Genomic DNA, 16657 nt, shown 5'->3' on the forward strand with positions numbered 1-16657 from the left:
TGAGTCTCTCCTCCAGTTTACTTACATTCTTGGTGTAAAGATACATCACCTAATAAACATAGAATACATTAAATTTACACCGACCATATAATTACTTAGACCATGATGAACAACCTTTTACATACATGTACATGTATAGTATACATGTACATCGTATACATACATGTACTCTGTCGATGGGGGTGCCGGTCGGGGGTAGATGGCTGAATGGTTAGCACGTGCTTGCTGTATCATAAGGTCTGTCACTGAGTCAAATGGCGTGGTTTCGATTCCCCGGTTGTATGTGACAAGGAGTAGAGTCACCTGTCCAACCTTGTGGGTTTCCTCCAGGTCCTTCGGTTTCCACCCACTGCTAAAGACCCCTATGCGCAAACGAATTATTGAAATAAAATTGAACTACATGTATATGTTAGTCCTGAAATGACCTAGTTTGTGTGAAGTGGACGTTAAACTCTGTTTCACTCTTTCTCTCTCTCAGTCTGTCGTGGGCTAGTCTGGAGGTCAAGGGTTCACTCACCAGGATTTTCCAATGTGGTTTTCCCTTTTAAGTGGCGCTAGACGGAGTGGCGCTAGACGGAGGGCCTTACAAGTAGCGCCGTCTAGTCGTTCGGATGGGATGAAAAACAAAGGTCCTGTGTACACGTCGACATGCATGTAAAAGATCCCTTGGCAATTGAAATTCGATATACACATGTAAGAGTAGAGCGTAGCGTCGCTCTCTGGGCGAAATTTACCTCATAACACACTGTATGACGTCCAGACTTCATTAGCAGAACAGTAGGATGTTAAACCACAAGTCATTTCATTTTTTTGCTGTTTATTGCTTACAATATCTGTGTAGCTTGTGTCTTGTCCAAAGGTTTGTCTTTTCGGTTTTATTTGCATGTAGTGCAATCCCCCAGCACTGATAATAAATGTATCATACATAAGGCAGAGTATGCGAATTGGTTTTAGTATTAAACAAGTTTAGCATATGTCACAAAATAAAATGAAGATAAATAAACGGTTGCATAAAATAAAATGTCTTTTTCGCTTGATAAAGCTATCAATAATGGTTAGTGCTAAATGATAAGGCCAGCTCAATTTTTCGTCATAGGTCACGATATGTAAACCAGGGCTAGCACTAATCCCAACCCTAATCCTAATGCCTGGACCTAGCCACAATGCTTAACCTAACCCTAGCCAACAATCACGTGCCCTAACCTTATTTACATGTACATCTCAGCGACCTAGACAAAAAATTGAGCCCATCAATAATATTCAAGAATTTAAACAATCTGAATGGCTGCTTAAAGAGAGATAATACAAGATAAGATGACTGTATTTGTTTACATAATTAAAGTGTACCGGTATTATATCTTGACTTAAAGATTTAAGTTAAACAGATTTAAAATCATGATATCAAGAAAAACAAATATAAACTCGAAATATCGTACATGTATATTAGATTTTTATCTCAATCCCAACTATCTTGTACATGTACATGCTGTATGTGTATACTGTATACCGGTATGTACAGTACGCCCGCCGCGACGCTTTGATGAAACACGATTATCGTGTCGTTTTTTGTTGAAAATTGCCACGATAACGCCACGATATTGCCACGATAAATAACTCGGTGTAGCAGTCGCTATCGTGTGCCACGATAGTCGTGCGACACGATAGGCCTCGGTGTAATTTTACATGCAAAATTAACGGTATTTATTTGTCATAAACAATCGATGTCAAAACGATATACAGCCACGATGTTATGAATGTTGAATATTTTCGTTAATAATACGGACGCATTAGGTCACGTTGTATAGTTAGAACATGCGTGCTCACATATTCTGCACGATATATGCAGTTACATTTCCAACCAGTCATGTAAAGCTGCATGTCTAGTACACTTTGAAGGACACGTATGCATAAGACTATACATGTATTACACAGTTTAGATATTTATGCCGTGTTCAAATTGTTTTGCATATTTACTATATTATGAGTTTATAGTTAAGAACTACTCTCGAATCACGGCAAAGATAGACTTCTAAATTGCAAACTATAACGGTATTTGGGTTACCGGTCTTACAAATAGAAATAAGACAAATAGAACTTGCAACGGGGTTCGAAAGCGCTTTCAAATCAGACATAAGTTCGTACTTACCGTAAAAATGAAATGAACGCGACACAAGTCTCCGATGTAAGAGAATATTAGTTAATTATAACCGCTATCAAATCCACGCAAAAATCCAAGGCACTCGTTTTATTTTAGAAAAGAATAACTGTATTTCGATGGAAGAATCTATTCCACATGAACCCCAAATCAATGATAACTGTCAACTTGTATGTTGTCATTCTCGTGCAGATTGGTTTGAATAACAGAAATGTCCCTTGGATCCAAGATCAAAGAATAAAATCGCACGTAGCCACTTTGTTGTTTTTATTGGTTAAGACTACATTATGCCGCAAAGACCCAAAGTTGCCAGAAACCATGCAGTGTTCACCTTACAACAGGTCCATTGATTTATGGTTTATTTTATAATTTATGATACCGTTTAGACCACAATGCGTTACGATTTAAATTTTGGTATTCCAAGTTGATTATATATGCAAGTTTATATGCAAAAGGATATTAATTTGGATTGGTATTATTTTTATATTTGCCTGTGATAATTATTAAGGATATTTAACATCTACAATATGAGTATAAAAGGTAAGGTAAATACTTTTTACATATTGCGTAAATTTTTAATAATGTACATTACATGTATGTAAGCGGTAAAAGATATCAGCCGAAAATCTAACTGATAAATTCACGACAATGTTTCATTATATTTGGAGTTGTTTAGTTTCGTGTACGGAAAATAGATTAACGATTAGTTTTAACATTATTTATCATGCCGAAACATATCATTCCAATTTCTCTTGTTAAAGGGAGTGTTAAAGGGAGGTTCGTACTATTTAAGAAATGACCTTTTGGCCCGACATACATGTACGAATAATCGCCGTCTTATAAAATGCGAATTCCGTTTATGTAAAAGGGGCTCCGGCGCAATTTAAGGAATTATTGTTGACCCAATATTAACCATCGCCAATTTTTTAAATCATGGGATAAAGTCAATCAGCAAACAATACGGGTCTACTTTATTACAAAAACATTGGTGAACTTATCGTTGATCGTTAGGTAAATAAAACAATATAAACAACCAACTGGTCCTCTTCAATAGTTATGAAATTAATTAATCTAGAAAGCACATCAAAGAGTGTAGAATAAATGGTCTAACAGAAAATTCAGTTGTTAAAGGGGCGTGGGGCTATTTAAGGAATGACGTTTGTGCACAATATAATGAAATGATTTCCACCGGTGTAAGGCAGAATATGTCAACTGCAAATGACTAAACATCATTTTGTTCATAAGCCGCCCTGCGTGCGTGAACCTTAAGCCTGTACCGATTTAAAAAAAAAAATACGAGTTTTACCGTAACAGAGTAATCACAATTACTCGTTACAAATTGGTATTACATGTAGCGGATTGGGTGGGGGTCCGGTCGAATCCTAACAATCCCGTGAAATCGCGACGAATAACTTCTTGGTTACCGTAGTCATATTTTAAGTGTAACTTTGTTTTCTTTATTTTCACATTCTGCTAATTAAGAAACCATTTGAGTAATAAATACAGGTAATTGAATGGACTGAAGCTACATGTATAATCAAAAAGAAATCGACATCTCTTTTGAAAATATGTAATTATTACTACTGACAATTAACAATAAAAGTCATATTGTCCACGAGCACAAGACTACAACAAGGTAATAGTTTGTTGTTAAAGGGGCGTCTATGTTCTGTCAGTCGATTTCCTTTCATGTCACGTGTCAGTTCTCATTGTGGAACCTTGATTGACAGTATGCATCCACCAGACTCTATGGTGCCGAAATGAAAACGACAGCAAGGTATTATCGGACTGATACGTGTCAATGTACATGTGTTCAGCAAAGTTCCATAAACTTGTTGACGGTGAATTCTGACTTTGTGTGATTACATATCAGGAGACAAAGGCTTTTAATTTATTTGTGATTTAAACCAGAATTATTTATCAGTATGTGAATTACTATTTAGATGGATAAATCTACGCCCCCGGTAAGACTAGCATATATTGGTGTCATGTTATAATTTTTCAGTAATTTGATTGAATTTGTGATGGTCCATCGATGCAAGTCTTACAAATGTCGAACATATTAATGAAGTAATAATGTATCGGTATAAGCATATTTCTGTTTAAAAGATGACAATACCCGGGTTTAAATAACAGAATTACCCTGTGATATAACCCTATATACGGTCCATGATATAACAGATCAAAGAAACGCGTACGCCAATCTTCACACGTAGCTACCAACACATTAAGTGATCTATAATAACAATGTATAGCTCACATGTACTTCATCCTAAAATAAACGATCAGAGGCATGGTTTAATTAAAACACCGAGTCACACCGTGTTTCCAACACCGAGGCAGTGCTATCGTGTCACTCGATATTCGCTCGGTGTTCACTCGGTAAATCACGGAATTCCACGATAAAAAACACGGTAATATCGTGTCCCGTCAAACCATCGTGACGGCCGTACTGTACATGTATAGTAGTTGTTCACTTAAAATGTTTTCATAATTAAAATTTACAAGTGTATTCTAGCAACATTCTTCAACTGACCAGATTACTTTCAAAATAACAAGTGTGTGTGTGTAAATGAAATTGAGGTTAACGTTCTACTATTCTGCTCCGACTGGGCTAATGAAGACGGGCATACGCCTTGCAGTGTGCTATGAGGGAAATTTTTCCCAGACAGTGGCACTACAGCCTCTCTTCCATCAAAATCCAACTACCAAGGCATCTTCTATGTGCATGTCAATGTGTACACAGGACATCGTTTTTTCATCCCATCCTAATAACTAGACATTGTCCTTGCCAGGCCTTCTGTCCTGCACCACTGACAAGGTGGAACCCAGCTAGAAAATCTTGAACTTCCTCAGCCAGTACAGGTTAACGAGCCAACATCTTACCCACTGAGCCAGCGTGGCTCCCATGTGTAGGCTACTACGGTCACCAATACATGTAAAAGGACTAATGACAGTGGTGGTTCAATAAACAGTAGGTGGAATTGCCACAGTACAGGCAAAATTCCCTTCACAGCACACTGGTGTTGCTGTGAAGTACATGTAGGACATTCAAACCCATTTCATTTCTTTTCTTCATGTCATGTCAACAATAAAATTAAATTCAGGGAAACAAATTAACAAATACATGTACGGTATCCAATTAGGAGCTCAACACCTCCAGTTTAGAATTCACAATACTGTTCCTGTTCATTTGATATTGCTTAAATCTATTTATTTAATGCTTTTCTTGGATTTCTTTCCTTTGTGATTTTTAGCGTCCTTCAGGGGTTTTAATGACATAAAAACCAAAACAAACAACTTTGACAATGAAAACATCTGTGACATAATAAGATAACAACCTACTCTTATTCCATTTGATTCATTGAGTTAGAGGTCAGTGAGAGAGAGAGAGAGAGAGAGAGAGAGAGAGAGAGATGGGGTTTAACGTCCACTCGACACAAACTATGTCATTTCTGGACTAACATATGGTTCTATTTTATTTCAGTAATTCACTTACGAGTAAGGGTCTTTAGCAATGGGAGGAAATCCATGAGATTGGACAGGCGACCCTACTCCTTGTCACGTACAACCGGGGATTCGAAACCACGCCAGTTGACTCAATGACAGGCCTTAAAATACAGCGCGAACGTGCTAACCATTCTGCCACCCAACCCCCTGATTAGATAAAGAGCTGACAGTTCTCACTATAGTATAATACAAGTAGTTCAAAAATAGATAATGTAAAGAGAATATGCTGAAATACTTCACTTTGAACGTACATGTAGAAACCTTCATTTTAATAACAGTTAACACTGTAGCTTTGATTGTCATTGTTACCGCTGTTACGATAATAAGAGTCTCAATAATCCATTTTTATGGTTAATCACCAACCACTGCTGATCCGCAGATTGGATTCAAATCTGTTGAAAATTGGACCCATTAGATGACATTGTGAGTTGATCATGGTCTTGTTATGTTAATAAATGTCTAATTAATAATCTACATGTATATAATATTTCAGATTTCAGGCCTAAAGAAAGATCTGCAGATTTAGCTCTTGCATAATGTACATGTGTTTAGGCTGACCTTAAAAATATCTTTGTTTCGCCTAACGCGACCGACTAACTAAAACCACCCCCGACTTAAATTATTTTTTTGCACTTTTCCGCGATCTTTTTATTTTATTTTGTGTGTCAACCTGAAATATATCACGAGAGTTATTTCCCTTTACTATGGCTATGGTTTGATTCATTATTGAAACTGGTTGATCAAGACGAAGGCATCATAGGTGTCGCTTCTCAACAAAATGGTTGTAGACGAAAGCACGTCCATTCCCACGAAATGATTCTGCCTCTATTTTTCTCGAAAACGGATATTGAATATCCGTTTTCGAGAAAAATGAAGGCACAACCCGCACGATCGTTAAAAAACGTGTTGAGGGAGTTTCAAACGTCAGTTTCTGGCAATTCGTGTGCGAGTCGTGCATCACGAAAAATCCCGATGTCATTGATTTGTTTGACAATAAAAGAAGACGAATGTTTGCACCCAGAAAATTATCAAGCTGTCAAATTAGCTCTTAAAAAAAAATCTGAAAAAAAAACCCCGACCTACCGACCCTTCTCCTCGATTGTGGGTCGGGTTTGGTGAAACAAAGATATTTTTAAGGTCAGCCTTAACTGTGTGAACATGAATACGAATACATATATTCATGTACATGTAGTAAATCTTAAATTATTTTCAGTGGATTTTTTGGTAGCAATCAAATGCGTGTAATGAAATAATTAAGCCTCCTCTTCCCACTCTATAATCAACACATCGATCAACCACTGATTTAATTGTAAACCACTAATTGGTTGAGATGTTTAAATGGATGTAATTCATAGATTAACAGTGGGGTGTAAACCACAGATTGATTAAGATGTGCTTACAATGGACTGTCACCAAGATTTAAAAACCATGAGGCCTGTTTTTTTTCTATATCCTTTAATGACTTTATTGAAGGACATGTATGCTATAGGCCTACAGATTAACATAAAAACCATGAGGCCTTTTTTTCTATACATGTATATCCTTTAATGACTTTATTGAAAGGACATTCATGCTATAGGCCTACAGATTAACAGATTGATTCAGATGTGCTAACAATGGAATGTCACCAAGATGTAAAAACCATGAGGCCTGTTATTTTTTTATATACCCTTTAATGACTTGATTGAAAGGACATTTATGCTATAGGCATATATTACTTTGATGTGGATATTACCTTTTGTTCTTGGGGTGAGTAAGACACTGACACTGGCTTGCTAACCAGGAATAGGAGGTCCCAGCTTCGCTCCCAGTGTTGTCAACTCAGAGAAAGGTCCTAAGGTTTCCCCTTGTCAGTGGTGCAGGACTGAGTGTCTGGCAAGGACAGTGTCTACTCTAGTTGTTCTGATGGGACGAAAACTGTTCATCTGTTTTACAAAGTGTAAAAGTGTGTAGTACTAGTACACTACACATTGGCATGCATTTACATGTACATGTATTTGTATTAATTTGTAAATGAATCCTCAACACAACAGTCTGAATTTGATAGGACTGGCCGTAGCGCCGATTTCCGGCAAAATTCCCCTAATGGCACATTGTAATGCGTAGGCCGTCTTCAAAGTTCATTTTTTAAAGCGAGAATTTCATATTTTCTAATTTCAGTCCGTATACTATTATTGCGGTTGATTTAGTTTGTGCAGCCAGAACTATCAAGCCTCGCGGGGAAAAAGGTCAAGGTTCATTTGGCCCATCTGCAGTAAGTAACCCATACTGAGTGCCGTTCTCAGACCTGATAGCGTTTACACTACGAAAATTTAACCTTGCCGTGCCTAGCACCGTGCCGAGACCGCATCACTTCAGTGGGTCAAATCGGCGCGGCACGTTTATGTTTGACCCGTTTAAAACACAAAAGAATTAACCATGCCGTACCTGGCACTCTTAAAATTTTAATGTAAACGTATACATTACATTACCGGTAAGGGGTCTAACACGTACGCTATAATTAACTCACCTTGATAGTAATCGGTAATTCGGTGTCATCTAAAAATAATACGGTACATGCCCCTTCTCCATTCTTGTCAACAAACCTCTTGTCTTTGTCACCTCTCAAAAATCTGGGTAGAAGTCGAGACAGTCGGAATCGTCGAGACATTATTCACTTTTCTCAAAAATAAACAATTAAAATCCGCGCCACGTTAGATAACTCCAGCTTGCGTTCAATGGATTCATTCACAAGAACCGAACTGAAAACTTGAACTGATAAACAACGAAGTCTAATAAAGTTGTAACACGGTTTACCTGAATGCCCCATTTAAAAATAAAATAGAGAGATAAAAGGCAGACATTTAAAATAAACTGTTAAAATTATTTTCACAAGTGAATTATTAAAATCCAGCGAATTATCTGCAGTAATTATCCATTCGACTTGTCAAAACTTTCATTGACTTTCTTCACTTGACGTGAGGCGGCGCGCACCTGCCCGGAGACGCATGCGTCGTTAGCAACTTTACCAAGCACTTCCTTTTCCTGTTAAACCATCAACATGGCGGTATGTGATGAGAATACCTCTACACTTTAAATCCAAATAAATCCACATCACCGATATATTTTTTGACAACTGCAGTGATGGAGAATAATCGAATGAATATATATCTTTCTGGAATTCATTATATCTTTGCTTGAATTTATCGGCATGTTAGTTAGATGCAGTAATTAATTCAGGGCCTGTCTGTGAGAAATTTCTTGCTTCATCGAGTGAAATAAGTTCAATAACTGATGAAAATAAATTCATAGTTATGATTAAAATAACTTGCATCAAATTAACCCAATTACTAGTTGAAGCAAACACCGAAATCCTTGCTCCTAGGTGAAAATGATGGTTGATTGAATATTTTATACGGCTAGGCCTATGTCAAATATTGATAATTTTCTAGATGATCTACATATGTATTAGATGTACATGTACCTTTCTGCTAGTTTATGGCCACAGACTAAATATTAGGGTTTTTTTATCGACTTGCCAAATCGATTTTAATTTAGTGGAGATGTCATGTGACTGTATAGTCGATTTCAAAGTACTTTGGGGAGTTCGATAAATGCTCTGATTAGCTGTAAACAATTGTTGTGGCTGGACACAGTTGAAAAAAACATGTGATCACCCGATCAAATCGTCAATTCGCACCCTGAAGTGATTTGGCAATTTGATGTAATCCATTTGGAAATCGGTGTCGATAAATTCGTTGATTAGGGTAACCAATTTGAATTAGGCGGATGTTAAAGATGAAAATTTGATTGAATGCATCACTTTGGCTAATCAGTAGGGACTTCGATAAAAACACCTATTATATAAAGATTAATGTCGCTAATTGTCATTTGAGGGATTTTGAAACCCTGGCCTTGCAAACGAAATTGTAAGACGAGTCTCTAAAAGTTATTGTCCAAACAGTTTTATTCCTACATGTACAACAAGTCAAGTGTTTACAAATTTATGAAAATTTGGCAGAGACTGCAGATGATAGTGTAAACCTACATCAAAATGTCAAAATTGACTGGTTAAAAATGTGTGTAAATAACACATTATTTAATGGAAGTGGATAAACGACCGGATTCGGTTCCTGACGAAAATTTACTACGAAACCAGATATCGTCTCTGATTGGCCAATTTTATCACATGGTTATTAGCGGTCTTTTCCAATATGGCAGCCTCTACAGACATCCTTGTTGGTGCTGAATTTATGACTCTAAATTCACTTTTAGAGGCGATGAAACAATTTGAATTTAAGAATAAAGTGACATATTGGCCAAGAGATACGCGGACATTAGAAAATGCAAGAAAATGAGGGTTAGGGTTGGAACCGAACCTATCGCGATAAAATAACCACTTGATGAAATTGGCCAATCAGAGACGATATCTGGTTTTGTAGTAAATTTTCGTAAGGAACCGAATCCGGTCGTTTATCCACTTCCTTACTTAATGACGCAAATATTTTAGCTCTTTTTCTCCCAGTCCCAATAATTAATTCTGTTATCTTACATTTTAGACCGAAGCCGAACTTAAGGAGTTGGCCGAAAAGAAAAAACGAAGAACATTTAGGAAGTACACCTATCGTGGCGTTGATTTGGATCAACTGCTTGACATGACAAAGTATGAATTAAATTTTCTATTACGTTTTCACATAGACAAAAGTTATCTTCCTTAGATTTCTATTTTTGAAAGAAAGAAAACTGAGGTTCCCCATGTAGGCATACACATTAAAGCATGCTTGGTGACTCAGTGGGTAAGATGTTGGCTCACTAACCTGGACGCCCCATGTTCGATCCCTGCTTTGGCCGAGAAAGTTCATCAGGATTTTTTGGGGGGGGGGGGGGGTGGATGGCTGAATGGATAACGTGCGCGCTGTATCATAAAGTCTGTCATTGAGTCGACTGGTGTGGTTTCGATTCGCCAGTTGTACGTGACAAGGAGTAGGGTCGCCTGTCCAACCTCGTGGGTTTTCTCCAAAATTAAAACCATATATTATTAGTCCCGAAATGACCTAGTTTGTGTCGAGTGGACGTTAAACCCCATTTCTCTCATCAGGATTTTCCAGCGTGGTTCCCCTCTGATGTGGGACAGAGGGCCTGCAAGGAATAATGTATAGTTGTTTGGATGGGAGGGAAAGCCGAAGGCCGATCTACACATTGGCGTGCACATAAAAGAACTCTTGACTGTTGGAATTCGAAATAAGAGTAGGTCATAGTGCCACTGTCTGGGCAAAATTTCCCTGAATAGCAAACTGTATGGCGTATACCCGTCTTCATTAGCCCATTTCGGAGCAGAACAGTAGGACGTTGAACTCCTATTTCATTTTCGAAATAAGAGTGGGTCGTAGTGCTACTGTCTGGGCAAAATTTCCCCCATAGCACACTGTATGGCGTATGTTCATCTTTCTACATGTAATAGGAGCAAAACAGTAGGACGTTAAACCCCATGGAAAAATATAAAATGTTGATGAATATAAAATGTTGATGATTCAAATGCAAAACATAGACAAATTGAAATTAATCTTATTTTCATGGAATCGTTCAGCCTTGACAGTATATAAAATTTAATTTAACTGCCATGATGAAAGAACCGTTTGAATGACCAATAATGATTTTAATACGTGGAACCCTTTCTGAGCATTATAAAAACACAAGCCAAGTCTGGAAATAATTTGGGGGGTTGGATGGCCGAATGGTTAGCACGTGCATTCTGTATTGTAAGGTCTGTCATTGAGTCAACTGGCGTGATTTCGAATACCCGGTTGTATGTGATGAGGGGTAAGGTCGCCTGTCCAACCTCGTGGGTTTTCTAAGGGTCCTCCGGTTTCCTCCCACTGCTAAAGACCCCTAATCGCAAACAAACTATTGAAATAAAATTGAACCATGTGTTCGTCCTGAAATGACCTAGTTTGTGTCTGAGTGGACGTTAAACCCCATTTCGCTCTCTTCTTTCTTACCCAAGGTTCATTGTACCAGTAATATAAAAAGCATGAGTAGTTGTCTAATTCTAAAACCTGAAGAAATTTAATGTCTTCTACTTGTAATATAAAAGTGCTAAAATATTGTAATAGGCCTACATGGATTTTGACAAGGGAACTTATCTAAGAAGCGGGGATCAAGTGGCTAAGATGCTGGCTCGCTAGCCTGGTGGTCGGGTGTTCGATCCCTGCATTGGCCGAGAAAGTTCATTCAGATTTTCCGGCGTGGTTCCCCCTTGTCAGTGATGCAGGACGGAGGGCCTGACAAGGACAGCTGTCCAGTCGTTCGGATGGGACTAAAAACCAAGGTCCCGTGTACACATTGGCATGCACGTAAAAGATCCCCTGGCAGTTGGAATTCGATATAAGAGTAGGCTATAGTGCCGCTGCCCGGGGCAAAATTTCCCTCATAGCACACTGTATGGCGTATGCCCGTCTTCATTAGCCAAGTATAGGAGTAGGACGTTAAACCCCATTTCATTTATCTAAGAAGCTGGTGTTCCTATCCATGACAAGGTGGTTTTAGGGGATCTGCAGAGAAATAACGGCATTAGTTTCATATATCTAGATTACTAGAACAGACATTTTATGCTCAGATTTACTGACCTAAGAAGTTTTTGAATATATTCTGCAGAAAATTTGCCTGTACTAAAAGCAACCTCGTGGGTTTTCTCCGGGTCCTCCGGTTTCCTCCCACTGCTAAAGACCCCTACGCGCAAGCGAATTATTGAAATAAAATTAAACCATATGTTAGTCCCGAAATGACCTAGTTTGTGTCGAGTGGACGTTAAACCCCATTTCTCTCTCTCTCTCTGTACTAAAAGAATGTGGGTATTTATAATTTATAAATGCTATGATGAAAGAACCGTTTTAATGACCAATAATGATTTTAATACGTGGAACCCTTTCTGAGCATTACACAAATAATGACATTCATTAGGTGATTGAATTGTCCTAACGTGTCAGATTTAGATCAAAAGGCCTGTCACCGGAGCCAAGTGGCGTTGTTTCTATCCCTCACTTACACGTGACCCAGAATAAGGTCTGCTTCTCCCACTGCTAAAGATCCCTACCCACAAGCAAATTATTGAAATAAAATTGTACCATATGTAAGTCCCAAAATAACCTATGTCTATTTAATTCCCATCTTTCACTCGGTACGATTTTATTCGAAGAATCTGCTTACACTGTTTAAGACTGCTGGGTGGCTTACATGTAGTAAGAAATTTGGCTAGCTAACCTGGAGGTCCCATGGTTGATCTTTGTTAACCGAGAAAGTTGATTAAGATTTCCCTGCGTGGTTTCCCTTGTCAGTGGTAGAGGACAGAGGTTGCGACAAGGGACAATATATAATGGTTCAGAAGAGATCCATATACACATTGACATGCAATATAAAAAAAAAAACTTTGGCAGTTGGAATTAGCTATAAGAGTAGGCCATAGTGTCGCTGTCGGGGCAAAATTTTCCCCTCATAGCACGCTGTATGGCGTATGCAAGTGTTCGTTAGCCCAGTCGGAGAAGAACAGTAGGACGTTAAAACCCCCCAATTTAATTTTATGTGACTGCTATTCAACTTGGGACTACTACAACTGTAAATTATGAGTTGATAATAAGATATGTACATGTAACTATCAGTAAAATATAAGTATGCCACCATCCAATGATATCTCTCTGGTAATAAAAAAAAAAGCCCTAAAGAAGTTAAAAGATACATTAGTTAAGAGTATTATAAAGAGTTGGCCATTCTTGCTATAATAATTCAAAAATAGATAATAGAAAATGTTGAAAATTTCAGTTAAGGGGGTGGACAGTAGAAAATTTCATTTTTTTTAAAAATTGGGGTAATGTTACTATATTTACACATCTAAGAATACATCATGTGAAGTATACAAAAATGGTCGAAAAATTTTCCTGGGGGTACCTGTTGCTATGGAAACGGTGGCCATCTTGGATTTCTGGTTATTATTTTAGTCATCCTATTTCTCAGGAACTAGTCAACAGAATATATTCAAATTTTGCAGAGAGGCTACTTTGTGCAATAGGAAAGTTTCATTACAAAATAATAATTAGAGAGAAAGTAATGAACATTTTAGTGTCAATGTATAATTTTTTCCAAGTGTCGTGGTTGCTATGGCAACTATATGTCCGCAACCATTTAGCAGATTTCAATCAAATTCTCTTATTGCAAAAAGTAATCATATATGAAGCTCTGTTCCAAATTTGAATAAAATCTTACCATACATGTAACTTTCTGAGATAGTGCATGACTAAAATTGTTAATGGTAGAAAAAACTCGTTTTGAGAAATCGACAACCAAAGTTTAAAGTATTTTATTAGAACAACCAACACCAATTTAATCAATTCATATATTTTATTTTAATAAGTTATCTTTTATTACCTATATTTTCTATGAGTATTTTTTATAAATATACAATATTTGAATTAATTTGACCCATTTCCATTGTCTATAATTGGTTTGTACATGTAGGTTACTATTTAGCTCATGCCAGCTCCATAGGTTTTGCCTTCTTTCTTTTTATTTTCAATTGATTTTCGCAAGGATTCTTTTTCTTTTTGTTTTCTGATGTTTTTGAATCTTTCAGAAGATTCATGAGCAGATTTTTTAAGTCGCTGGTCCTTTTTTTGGCAAAAACGTTTTGCATTAGGGCCAGGACTGAGCAAAGCCCTATCCATAATATCAATTATAGTGGTTGACCCCTTATTGAATTCTAAAATTCCTCTAGCCACAGCATTTTGAATAGATATTAGTGAAGCGTTCTTGTGTTTGGGGGCCCTTGTCCAAATCACAGAATTTAAACATTCATTGTTATTCTGTGTGCCACCCAGTAAACACCTCTTTAGAAGCTGAGGTGAACATAACCGCTCAAAGACTGGCTTGATGGCTTCCAGTACATATAAAGGAAGTGGTGTTGTATGCTCACCTCTTACAGGAACTGCAATACCATCTGCGATCTGACGGTTATACCAACACCACGAATCACTGCCCTTTGGACAGTGATTGTGATGTGGCTTACCATCATCGAGATAATGAAAAAATATCGACCATGTGCCATTTATCATACCGGACAAATCGTGTACATGATCTTTTATGGCTCTACCATAATAATTTTGCATGGCAACTACTCTTTCCTTAGTAAGTCTTCCCTTACCATCAATTGGGCAACCTTTGGCTTTATTTTTTTGGACAATATTTTCCAAATTGTTCCTCATTCGTTTACTAACATGGTTAATACAGTCCTCGTTTTCGACTGGATATTCAGCACCATACGGTCCATTATTTTCATTCAGTTTGCACAACTGATTGAAAACTGAGCTATCGCCATCATTTAAAAGTGTTGTGTATCTAAAACCAAACTTCTCAATAGATCTTTGAAACATTTTCAAGGTGGCAGCAGTTTCCATACTCTTTGCGGAGCCATGATGATTTATTTGACAGACTGGTCTGTGAGCGGTATACCAAATTACATATTCCTCGGAAGATCTGTCCATTTTGTTTTGTGAACATAATGTGCAGAAATTTGACATAACCTCAGAATCGATAACTAAATTTGTTAATAAATCAACAATAGCCACTACTCCGTAATGAGAACTGAAACCTCTTTTGTGCCACGTGCCGTCACTTGAAACGGCAATATTTTTAATTTTATCATGAGCTACATGTATACAAGGATCAGATTGACCATATGCAAGATGTATTTTTTGTTTCACATCTTCAAGATGATGGGCAAGGGTGGAGAGGCTAGCTTCCCCTATGGCTTTAGTATGCTTACTAAAAGCTTCTTTCTCCAAAGAAGATGGAAAATCCATGACTTTGGCAAATGTGTCAAGAGAGCTCTTCCCAAGCCCCATCTCCTTCATGGCGAGAACAGCTCTCCTGTTGACAAGAGGAGCACCCTTCTTTTCAGTTTTAGGGGAAGTGGGTGCTTGACCCAGCGATTGCTCGCAAATACTGCAATATAAATTAAATATGCTTGAAAGGCCAATAAAATTATCCTCATGTAAAACAACATTACTGCTGTGACATGTAGGACAGCATACATGTAAGTTTGAAATTAAGGACTGCAAGAAGTCAGTGCTTACAATCCTGAATCCAAATGAACCAGGCATAGCCCTAGTTATAGTACTACTAGTAGTACTAGTAGAAACATCATCTACAGATGAACTGGTATCAAAATCAAAGTGACTAATTTTTTTGGCAGTAGGCGATATAACAATATTGTTATTATCAACCTGATTATTATTTATATTTAAATTCGTCGCAGTGTGTAAATTTACACGTGAACTATTAATAGTATTACTACCTGTGCTGGTACTAGGTGTAGATCTAGCAGTAGCACTAGCAGACGAATTTTCATCATCATTCAGTATATTATTATTTATGAATGAAACTGTGTCATTTGGCCTTCCTTGTGACACTGTAGATGTTCTCCGACGCCGTCTACCAAATTTATTTAGTGATCTAAATTTTTTCAAAGGCATTTTATATGAAATTCTGTAGAAATATCGATAAACAATCACGTAAAGTGATCAATAATATAGTGATAGCCACGAGGACGGATATCTAGGGCATTGGCTTAATGCGCATGCGTGATGGCCTGACCTGGAGGGTTGCTGGTTTCTGATTGGACAAACCAACACCCGACCTTCCTGACTGACCAATCAAATAACGTGGTCTAAAAATAACCTTATTAGGTATTCAAAACCAGTTCTGACAGGTAAAGGATGGTATGCTATTTTTATCTCTGTGAGGGAAAGGTTTCGAGGTACCCCAAAAAACGTCATTTCCTTTCAATACGGGAAGTCCCAAGCTTTATAACGGTATCAAACATGGCGGATGTTTACAATTCGGAAGCCGAGTATTTCTCGTGTGAAGTGCCTATTGTTTTTAAACTTATATCAATAATTTTTATGGAAATCGGGTGAAATAGAAAGGAGAGAGATCATTCAGAACCAAATTTTGTGGAAATATACA

This window comes from Patella vulgata, chromosome 4, assembly GCF_932274485.2.
Source record: "Patella vulgata chromosome 4, xgPatVulg1.2, whole genome shotgun sequence".
Classification (NCBI taxonomy): domain Eukaryota; kingdom Metazoa; phylum Mollusca; class Gastropoda; family Patellidae; genus Patella; species Patella vulgata.